Source organism: Aythya ferina, assembly GCF_964211825.1.
Source record: "Aythya ferina genome assembly, chromosome: 7".
Classification (NCBI taxonomy): Eukaryota; Metazoa; Chordata; class Aves; order Anseriformes; family Anatidae; genus Aythya; species Aythya ferina.
In genome coordinates, this window is record NC_140302.1 from 35308289 (window position 1) to 35318796 (window position 10508).

The 10508-nt window shown below is 43.0% G+C and overlaps 1 long non-coding RNA gene across 2 annotated transcripts in view; it reads left to right on the top strand.

Annotated features, from left to right (window-relative positions):
- The window catches only part of LOC311439405, a 39598-nt gene that overhangs the window by 12204 nt on the left and 16886 nt on the right, over positions 1 to 10508 (top strand). The window contains exon 2 of one of the 2 annotated variants that reach the window (XR_014694706.1): positions 5932 to 6084. The exons of the other annotated variant lie outside the window; for it this stretch is intronic. This is a non-coding gene — a long non-coding RNA (uncharacterized lncRNA). The remainder of the gene's footprint in view (positions 1 to 5931; positions 6085 to 10508) is intronic. 2 annotated transcript variants of the gene reach the window in all.

Here is a 10508-nt window from a genome sequence, read left to right on the forward strand (position 1 = left end):
AAATCCTTGTTACAGCCTCTGGCAGTGCATAGTTAAAATACTTAATCCATCCTTTGCAGTGCTCTGCTGGGCAGCACTTACTGCAGTGATCCTCAAGCCTTGACCTTATGGCATTCCTCCATGCTTCTGCTCTTTTTTATAATTTCACGTGCTCTTTCACCTCTTCCCTAGACCTCAGCGACCTTTATGATCTCTTTATTCTTTGTTTCACCTTGTATCTATTGCATTCACCAGAGATTCCTGTAGGCAGAGAAGAACAATGCTTTACACCCCATTTTTTGGGTTCTTTGGAATCTACTTGAATCACATGCCAATTGGTAAATTTTGTAGCACTTTCTAGACATGTTATACTTTTAGACTGTCGTTATAAAACTTAATCACAGCTATTCTGCAAAAGTTCTGCTCTCTGAAGAGCTCCTCTGAAGTAGACTGCAGCTCTACTGCCAACGCAAGAGCCTGCTATCCTCTTAGATGTATCTGGATGTCTTCCAGAGCTATTTAATTTCTCTGGAGTTTCTGGCTAACATGCCTTAGATATTTAGCGAGGCATTTCTCTAAATGCACCAGTGTTGTCTTGTGTTGTTGTCCTCTAAAATTCTGTTGTTTGAGAACCACTGGGGTTTTGCTCTTCATTTCAGGTAATAACTGCACTGCTAATTTTTGTTGTTGTTCTTTGTGATGTTTATCTGACATGAAGATACCACGGGGAGAAAGGACACTAAACTTGGTTTCCTTCAGGTGAAGGAGGACAGCTCTGGGTCTGATGATGACCCAGCCCCAGGTTTCTGGGGAACTTCACAACCAGAGGTGGATGAACAGCAGCTCTCAGCACCACCTGGGCAGAACTGGATTTCTCTGAGCTGCCACTTCTGGCCTGGATGCCAGAAGGCCTTCCCCCACCTCTGCCACACCACATCTGGCTTGGTTCATGCTCTTCTCCATCTTAACAGTGGTGCTGGGACTCAGAATTTCAGAATGGGGTTACGGGTGTAAGGGGATATCTTGCTAGATACAGAGGAAATAAAACAGTAAGCAGTGTGACTGGCAGCATAAAGATGTAAGACACACAAGCTTTGAGCTTGAAATGCCAGGAAAACTATACTTAGAGATTTTCCATGAGTTTTACCCCCATTTATTAGTTCACAGACCTGTTGGAAATGTTTGTGAACACTTTCTGAACTATAACAGTTCATGTTAACTTAGCCATACCCTGCCTAAAAAGACTAACTTTCAAAATGAGATCTGCTTTCAAATGGAAAGGCTCCTTCCACCTGATCATGTCTCAGTGCCAAGCACCATTAGGTGCTGGGAGGTTTTTTTACTGCTCAGAGGGAAAAGATCACTGCCCCATCCTGACAATGACAAATTGAGTCCTTTTATTTGCTAGACTTTGAAAATAAGGCTTGCCTGCCATTTCTATGAAGGAATGTACTGGCTTCAATATCTTCCTCTAAAAAGGATTTGGAGGAAGCAGCAGCCCCCAGGCGCATTCCCTGCCATTGATCAGTGATGCACCTGACACCAGGGGAGGAGGCCCTGCCAGCTGCCCCTGGACACCAGCACCAGTCTGCGCCACCTGGGCATGTTTAAGTGCATCCACAGATATGTCCCACATTTATTGACATGTCTCAGTTTGTGTGATGAGAACGAACTTGTGAATGCTCTGAAAGTGTTTTTTCACAACTGTAATTAAATCAGTTCCACTGCACCATCAGATCAGAGCGATCTTTTTCTTTCAACCTGGGGAAATAAAACCATCCTTGGGCTTCAAGCTGTTCCACGGATGAGGATGAGTGCTCTTGGTCTTAATGAATGCTAACAAGTAGCTACAGCTGCTTGGAATTTGCAAGAGGAAAATCTCCCAGGATACATGACCAGATTCAGCCTTCAATTTCATTTGACAACAGTCCATATATGCAAAATACTTGTCTGTACAAAAGACGTCTCTTCCAAACTACCAAACAGCATACATGGGAATGTAGGATCCTTGCAAGTGCCGGCTTCATAGAGACAATTTGTCTCTTGAAATTATTGTGGACAGCCAGTGCAAGCAATTAAAGTTCTGGTGTTTATTCTTGCAGGTCTATTCCAGGGAATGTTTCCTGGAATAAGCCCTTTTGGAATAACTTCCTTCTGCCTCCGTAGAGGATGAAGTATCTACAGAAAAGGTCACTGCCCTATTCCCTGACTTCTTTTTTTAAAATAAAATCCTACCCTGTTCAATTCCCTTTTATGCCATAGTTTCTTTAACCTGCTGTCTTCCTCTATGATTAAAGGCTTGGATACTCTGACATATTGTAGCTTCCTGCCAGTCTTACCTGTACTTGTCAGGCTGTTCACTGATTAGTTGCCTAAAAGTGTTTTCAACCTGGCTTTCATAAAGGTATCCCAGAATTGACCAGAAGCTATAGGTGGTTTTCAGTAACCCTGTTTCTTTGCTTTCAGTAATAGAAATTATTTCCAGATTAGAAATAGTCACCCTCAGGCATTCATTCACATCATTTTGTTGCAACCAACCTGCAGGACACATTGACTTCTGTGGGCTTATTTCTTTCATTATCTCATATTAAAGCTAGAGGTGTTATTAAAATCAATATCGCGTGCAATAGTTTTGATCTGCAGGGAGCACTGCAACAAGAGACTGCAAGCCCCATTCAGAATTTAAGTGATGTGCCCATTTAAACTTTGTCTTGAATGGTACCCCTTTGTGGTGTTATTTCTATCTCTTCCATGAAAGTTTTGTGTCCAGCAAGTTGTTGGAAGGACAAAGCATTTTGAAGTCTAGGAGCTCTGGTCTCTTGAACATGTCTCAACGCATATTGCCAGGACTGAGGGAAGCGGAGCAAAGGGGGATGGAAGTGAGTGACCTCCAAGATGGTATCAGGGAGTAAAAGCCAGCGCTCTGACATGGGGCCCTACTTATCTTCCCACAATCGGGACAGACAAATGAAGATGGATGAATATGGGCTGTCAGTTTTCTCATCAGCTCATCCTCCATGGCTGCGTTGCAGGTAAGATGCCATGCCAGCAAAATAGCAACTTATGGTCTGAGCCACCTTGATAAATTAGAAACTGTTACTTGAGAAGTGTCTTTTGCCAAGCAGCTCAGACTTCACTGATCTCTGCAGACAGCAGCAGGTTTATTCCTGTGAATACTTTACTGTGTGGTTTCTATTTTGTTTTCCCTTGGCTGGATGGGTCTTGGTAGCAGCAGCATGGCTAGCACATAACCTGTGGTACATAGCATGATGCTGGCTGTTTAGCATCTTTTGCTGTTGTTTCTTCCCCACAAACAGAATGTTAAATTAGATAAATGTATGGGTTTGCTCATAAAAGCTTGGCTTTTACTTACAGCTTGCTGGTAAAAACATCCTCTTAAGACACAGGTACAAAAGCTACAGTGCTGTTGCTCCTGGCAAGTGGCATGTCCTCTGAGTGCCTCTGGTCCACCCTCCCCACACAGTGGGTGGGAACACAATCCCAGCAATACTGGGATTTTTCATTTTACACTACAAACCCCAAAGCGTTGGCATCAGACAGAAGTGAGAGGTAAGTGGGGAATGTATGAGAAGGCAGTTGGTGCTGAGCAGGGAGGGGATTTTTCCAGCTGGTGAGAGAGGATGGCAGGAAGACCACGTGTATTACGGGCACTGCCTCTGTTGTATTGCACATACAGGAAGGTACCCAGGTGTGAAGTGATGAGGAAAGGATGGGAATGGGACCTGCTGCTTTCCAGAGTCTCTGGAAGATATTGCATTTACTTAAATAGTTTTTCAGGTTCTTCAGAGGTACTGTGGTCTGTAAGATGAACATCTAAACTAATTCTTTGAAAATCAAGACAACTGCTCAAGTTTTAGAAATGTCATCATGAAAAAAAGAATAAAAAAAAAAAAAAAAAAAAACTGATTTTCAAAACCCCAAGCAAAGAAAAAGCCCCTACGTTTTCTTCCCCTTTGAGGTCACTGTGGAAAATGACGCTGTTCTGGTTTTCTACATCTTGTGCATGCAGATTACGAGTTACCCCAAACTCTTCAACACGTGCTGAAAATGCTGAAGGTTTGTGTCTGTGAACCTCATCTCCTTCAAAACAGGTCTAGGTTGGAACAACTTGTGTTCTCTGAGTGTATTGTGGACACAAATGTGTGACTGGCGAGAGAAAGCAGCTATTGGTAATATGGTCATGGTATACAGATCAGGGCAAATACATTCTGTGATGTGTTCTGATAAATTCAGCACTGAATTCATGGGCTATAATTGCCTGGCTCATTGGAGATGTTTGTGAATTCAGTATGTGGAACCACTGATGTAACTGACTGAGTATGATATGGTTATAACCTGGAAAGTGGTTTTAAAGTATTCAACCTTAATACTGGAGGTTTTGTACCACTTTGCAGAGTAGTGATGGCATCTGATGCTCCTGTGTTTCCAGGAGCTTTGACCAGAGCCTTAATGCAAGCTCTTTGTCTCTTATTTAGACATCAGAGCAGAGACATCCCCACCACATTCTAAAGGGTGCAAATTGTGTGTGTAAATCTGAAAGAAAACTAAGCCCATATCTTCAATTCTCCAGTAGAGGAGCATTTGTGAAGTTCCAGACTTAGTCACCTACTGGGAAGTGGAGATTTGTTTCTTACAAATGAGTCATCTCTTTCATGCTGAGAAAGAAGAGAAGATATGCAGGTTTCAATCTTTGTCACTCAACACTGAAATCTGTTTTATTCTACAACTGCAAAGGCTTGACTTGCAACTATTTGGTAGTTCTGTAGCAATACGTTGTCCTTTTCCTGCTACAGCCTTGTCATTGGCCATGTTTCAGAACTGTGAAAGAGGTAGAAACCACCTCTACAAGAGCAAGCACTGACAGATCGATGTTTATGTATTAGCTTCATAACGATGCACAAAAACAGTTGTCATGATTAAGTTGTAGGAAAATGAGTAAGTTGCAAAACCGAGAAGTAGAAGGTGTTTGTAGCTTGTTTTCTTGAAGTGATGTAAAATAGGAAACTTAATAATTGTTGAGAGAATCAGCAATAAGTCTGTAGCTGGCCTGTATCAGAAAAGAAACGCTTTTAATTAATTGTACAATCAGAATATTCTCTGCTTGATTTTGCTGCTAAGTTCTGGTGCAATACCTCTGCTGGCTATTTTCAAAATTCATGCCTTTTTTTGGGGTGCAGTCCCAGGGCTCCTACAAGGGTGGACTATGATGTTGGCAAACACCTGCCCAGGTATTCCTGAGCTATGGTGCAGGCAAGGTTTAATGTGACAGCATGTCATGAAGGACTTGTCTGATCATCCCATGGATCATTTGAGTGTGGTCACCCTGTGATCTTCTAAACACAAGTCTGCTAACAGATAAGTCTTCCAAACAATAAGTCTGATGTGTTAGTATTGGCTGATAGTAATGTATTTGGAATATCTGATCTAGTTATTATAACAGTGGTTATACACAAATATTACTGAAACCCTTGACTATGGTTAATTTGCAATTCCTGTAACTTTATGGGATTTTCTGTACATGGCACGTCTATAATTTATTTACTGCTGTGCTTAACTTCTTGTACTTTTTTATTCAGTAGTGTATCAGTGTTGTAGTAACAATTTGTGTGTACAGAAATGCTTGATTTTCAGTACTGTTAATGACTTTAATGTAGGTATTAAACTAGCAGCCTCCCCCCAAACACACACACAAAGATGTACAAATGCTCTCAAGAACTTGGTGGTTGAAGCAAAAACTACTCTTGGGTCTCTCTAATCCATGTTGTCTTTAAATGGGGACGGGAAAAGGAAAATGAGATTAGTGAGGGTAAATATGAAGAGATCCATGTTATTGCCATGTTAGTTTGTTCACAACTTCATCTGAAGCCTGCTAAGGACAATGAAAGTTCCTATTCTTCCTTATTTCCAATTGCTTTTTTATAAAATCAGCAGAACTCTTTTTTTTTCCCCAGCACAGATGCAGCAGCTCCCCCTGGGAAAGGAAAATTTCAGCCGCTGCTTTAATGTGCTTCTGTGTCACAAAGAATAAAGTCACAGAGATTTGGGAAGAGGCCTTTTCTAAAAGGCAGTTCAAAGTGCTAGCAGGTGAGAGTAGTGGAGCTGTGGCAGTGCTGGAGCTGATGTGGTGATGGGAGGTTCCCACCAGGACAGGGGACATTAGAAGGATGCACCCCCTCGTGTCCTGTGTCATCCACGCACATTGCTGACCCTGCAGCTCATTCAGGCACCAAAGCAGACTGAGAATGAGCTTCTGGTGCTTGTCTCTAGCCCCCTTAGCAGAACAAATCCAGGTTTTAACTTCTCTGGGTGTACTCCCTAGCTGGGAACTGCTGGTGAAGCCACCAGCTGACGTTGATCCTCAGCTTTGACTGTACAAACACTTCCTATCTGTCCCATGAGATTGTGTGTTGGGTCTTGCTCATAAAGGGACAGGCTTCTGGATTTTACACCATTTCTAGACCCATAGCTTATATTTTACTTTACTTTTCACTTAGCGCTGCAGCCTACAGCAACGGGGTGTCTAAATGTGGGCATGGGTTGTGGCTGGCAGCCCCAGCTGGCAGCTTGTGCACTGGTACAGCCCCATGGTGCTGGGCTGGCCCCGCTGCATGCCTGCTGCCTTAGTCTCTGGTCAGGCAAGAACGCTTTCCAACCCTCGTTGCTTTTCTCTGAACCTGTTCCATAATGCATCCTTCCTTGTTTTTGAGAAGGAGCATATCTAACCTGTACATGTAGTCTATGCTAGCTGCGAAACTGTTGTGAAAAGCCACTGTTGAAACAGTTTCTGCTGAAGCATTTGGCAGTGGTGCAACGCAGAAATTCATGAGATTGACTAAATTTTGGGGGGAGAGGTGTGATTAAATATTAACCCATGATTTCTTGGCACATTATATTAAATGCTTCTGTTTCCTCCTTGCCATGGCATTTCATAAATGGAGTCTTCAGATTCAGGAGGAAGGCCAGAAACTGCACATAAGTAGAGCATAGGCAGGAGAAGACAATGTGTATGTTAAACCCCAAAGACCTTAGGAAATTAAGCTGTAGTTTTGTTATAATTAGTGATTTTCTTTGAAGCTCCTATAATTAGGATATCATCCATCTTTGAGTGGCTTTATTAGCATTGACAGTTACCTTGGGGCTGTAGACAGACTGAGCACCAGCACATTGATGTATTGCCCTGATCCGCAGTAGTCTAAGTGTTTCCCATCACTTTGGGTTCTCTGCACTGAATGACACTTCTCAAATAGTCCCATCAGACAGATGGGAGCACTGGGAGATGAGCAATGGAAGGTGAATCTGATCCTTAACATGCAAAAATGTGCATGAAAATAAATGGTCCAAATACTGTTTAGAGTTGGTTTGGTCACCAATGCAGGATTTCCAACACTGCTGGCCATCTTTTGTACTCACAATCTTGTGCTTTGGTGCACTTTCATAAAAGTTTTAAAAATTTAGATATGAAACATCCTTTTTTTTTTTTTCTAATCCAAGAAAAGCAGATATTTCTTAATCAGAAAAGTTAACTTCAGCACTGGAAAATGCGTACAAGTTGCAGCATAATACAATTCCACAATGCATAATTTTCTTAAAAATCTCAGATGAGGAAGGGGAGAGCCACCCCATTTGTGGTCACAGATGTCTTTTCTTCCCTATACCCACAAGATAACTATAAATATTTGGAAAACAGTTTTGAGCAATATTGTTTTATTCTTATTTGGGATGTTGTCAAGAAATATAAATGAATGCTCTCTTGGCAATCTCTGCAAAACACTATTTTTACCCTTACTTTGAGAACTGGGACTGCATGAAATCATCCTTTCTCTTTGACTCTATATTTCCATCCATCATTAATCAATAGCTTTGTTAGCTCTACAGAATTCACACCATCATCTCTGACTGAGAAGCTTTGAATTGCTCCCCAGGCTCACGTGCATCGTTGTGTATTGTTTTGTTGTTTCGGTAATTATCTTTTCTAATATCGGTAGGTAGTCAAGAAAACTTTTTCCAGGGGTCCTGTATAAGCAAGCCATCAGCCTTCTATGCTGTACCTGTTGTGCTTGTTTCCAGGGTGCCCACAGATGTGTGGGGTGGTTGAGCAGAGCACACCTAAAATCGGTGTGCCATTTGGGGAACGCTTTTCTGTTTTCTTGTCTCGGAGTGTACATGTGAAATGCACACCGACAATGCTGGAAGAAGGCTGTGTTTCTCTCCTTTAGTCCCTGCTTCAAAGAAAAACAGAATAGAAAGGGAAAAAAATAAAAGGCAGGTAGTTCCTCCTCGGAAGGAGGCTGCTGCCCTCTCATGGTTTCCAAGGCGAAGAGCGGGGAAGGTTCCCGGTGGGCAGCTGAGGGCAGCCCCCGGTCCCCTGCCAAAGGTCTCCTGCAAGGCACAGGAGCAGAGCCCAGCTGCCTGACAGCACAGGCTGCACAGGAAAAGATAACTCTCCGTGTCCGGGATTATTGCAGAGAATGCTGTTTTGAGGGGCTTCGTTTCCCTTGCTTTTCAGTCCTTTTTCCTCTAAGAGAACTTGTTGTTTTTTTTTTTTTTTGGCATAAATTGCAGAATTTGAATGGTAATATTCAAAAGCATGAGCTCTGCTACAGTCAACTATATCATTTCTGGCATATAGGATCTATATTTCTGGCATATATCCTAATCCCAAAGGATTAGAGTATTCTGAATGAAAGCTTGGAAATGCATGGCTGTGTTTTGATGGGCTGTTGTACACCTACTCAGGCATTTATGGTGCCCAAAGGAAAACCGTGTTAGCTGAGGTGCTTATCCAGATAAAAATCTCATAGTGTAAGTGTAACACACTTGTATCATGGAAAAGTGCCACGGTTGCTGCTTAGTGCTGCCTAGTGCCATGTACCTTTGGGCAGAAATTAGGTGTGTTGCAGTGCTGGGGCACCCTTCATGCTGGGTGCAGCCAGAGGTCTGTGACTGATAGGGAATAATGACAAATCTAAGTAGTGTAATATAGTATAGACAGCTCAAGTGTTTGTTCACACTAATTTTGGGTGGTGATTCCTTTTTTTTTTTAAAAAAAAAGCATTTTACCAGCAAGCTGTGGTTTGGTGCAGATTGACCATTGCAGATGTGCTCCTCCAGCAGCAGCCAGGTGATGCTGGGAGGTTCACTTCCCTAACAGAGTGTCAGGATTGCTCATGGAAATGTTTGTCACCACCATATAAAGCCTGTCTCCTAGAAGAGTGAGTTTCATGCCGTGTCTGTGTTCGAGGATTTGCAGTTGATGCATCAAAACCCAAAAAGCAGTGAGCAGCTCGCTGGGCTCTGCTGGGAGCCGTGCCCCTTCTGGAGAGTGCTGTGAAGAGCAGGAAGGTCGCAGCCTCGCTGCTTGTCTGGAGCCTGTTTTTAAGCAGGTTTCCTTCCTTTCAGCTGTGTTTTGACACTGATCTCATTTTGCAAAGGTCTGTTATCCAGCTGAGATGTGTGCACCTGCCAGGTCTTTCCTCCTGTCCCCAGCACTGCTGCGCTGTGACGCGAGGGGTGCCACTGTGTCCTTTCCAAAAGAGAACTTGAGAGGCACTCATCAAAGTTGTAATGCTGATCAAGGATGCTTTTAAAAGATAAAGGAGCAGAGAGCTGATCTTGAAGCACTGGTGGAAAAAAAAAATAATCCAGAGAAGGGACACTTAAATTAGATCCAGGTAAAAGATTTGTGTCCTTTCAGTACGTTTTCCCAAGTGGGGATTTCTCTGGGGTTTCTGTGGCAGAGCTCCCCTCCAGAGGACACTCGCACCCAGCCAGGTACTGCAACCTGGTCTTTGATATGTGTTACCACGAGAATAAAATGCTTTTATCAGTGTCAGGCTGAAGCTCTCCTGCACATTTTCCTGCAAAAATTCTTCGAGCAGGCCTATATTTGAGAAACTGTCACAGAAGCTTCCCTTGCAGAAGGGATGCTCAGAGAAAAAGCTGTGGTCGTGTGCTTTGTCCCCTGTCACTTTGGCAAAAGCCAGTGTCCCTGGGGCACGCTGCTGCTCATCCCGTGCTGGCTTCAGGCTCCTCTGTCCAGACCTGCTGTACGGCCCTGGGGCTGGGGGAGAGATTTATTTTTAATTCTCTGATACTTCTATAATAAAAATCATTACTGCGTCGGCGATGCCGCGCTTGATTTAGAACATTGATTGTTAATTCTGGCAGCTCTCCCGCGAGCAGAGATTTTTAAATAGCATGAGCCGGATGACTCTTTAGCAGAATTGCTCCTGGGGGACAGGAATTGGTTTTATTGACTGAGCTGCTTTGCCTGTGGCTAACAGCAAAGCCATGCTGGCTCTTTTTTTTTTTCTATAATTGTGAAGTTAACTAGCTTCTGCCGTGTTGTCAAGTAGATATTCCGACATCAAAAATTATTACGTCTGCCTGCTGTGAGGTTTGTGGTGTGTGCTATTAAATGTTTTCAGCTGCTGCTAATCATTAAGGTAACTGAGTAACTGGGTATTGTGGATCTTCCACGTTTTCAAAGGAAAAGCTGCTGCTTTTCA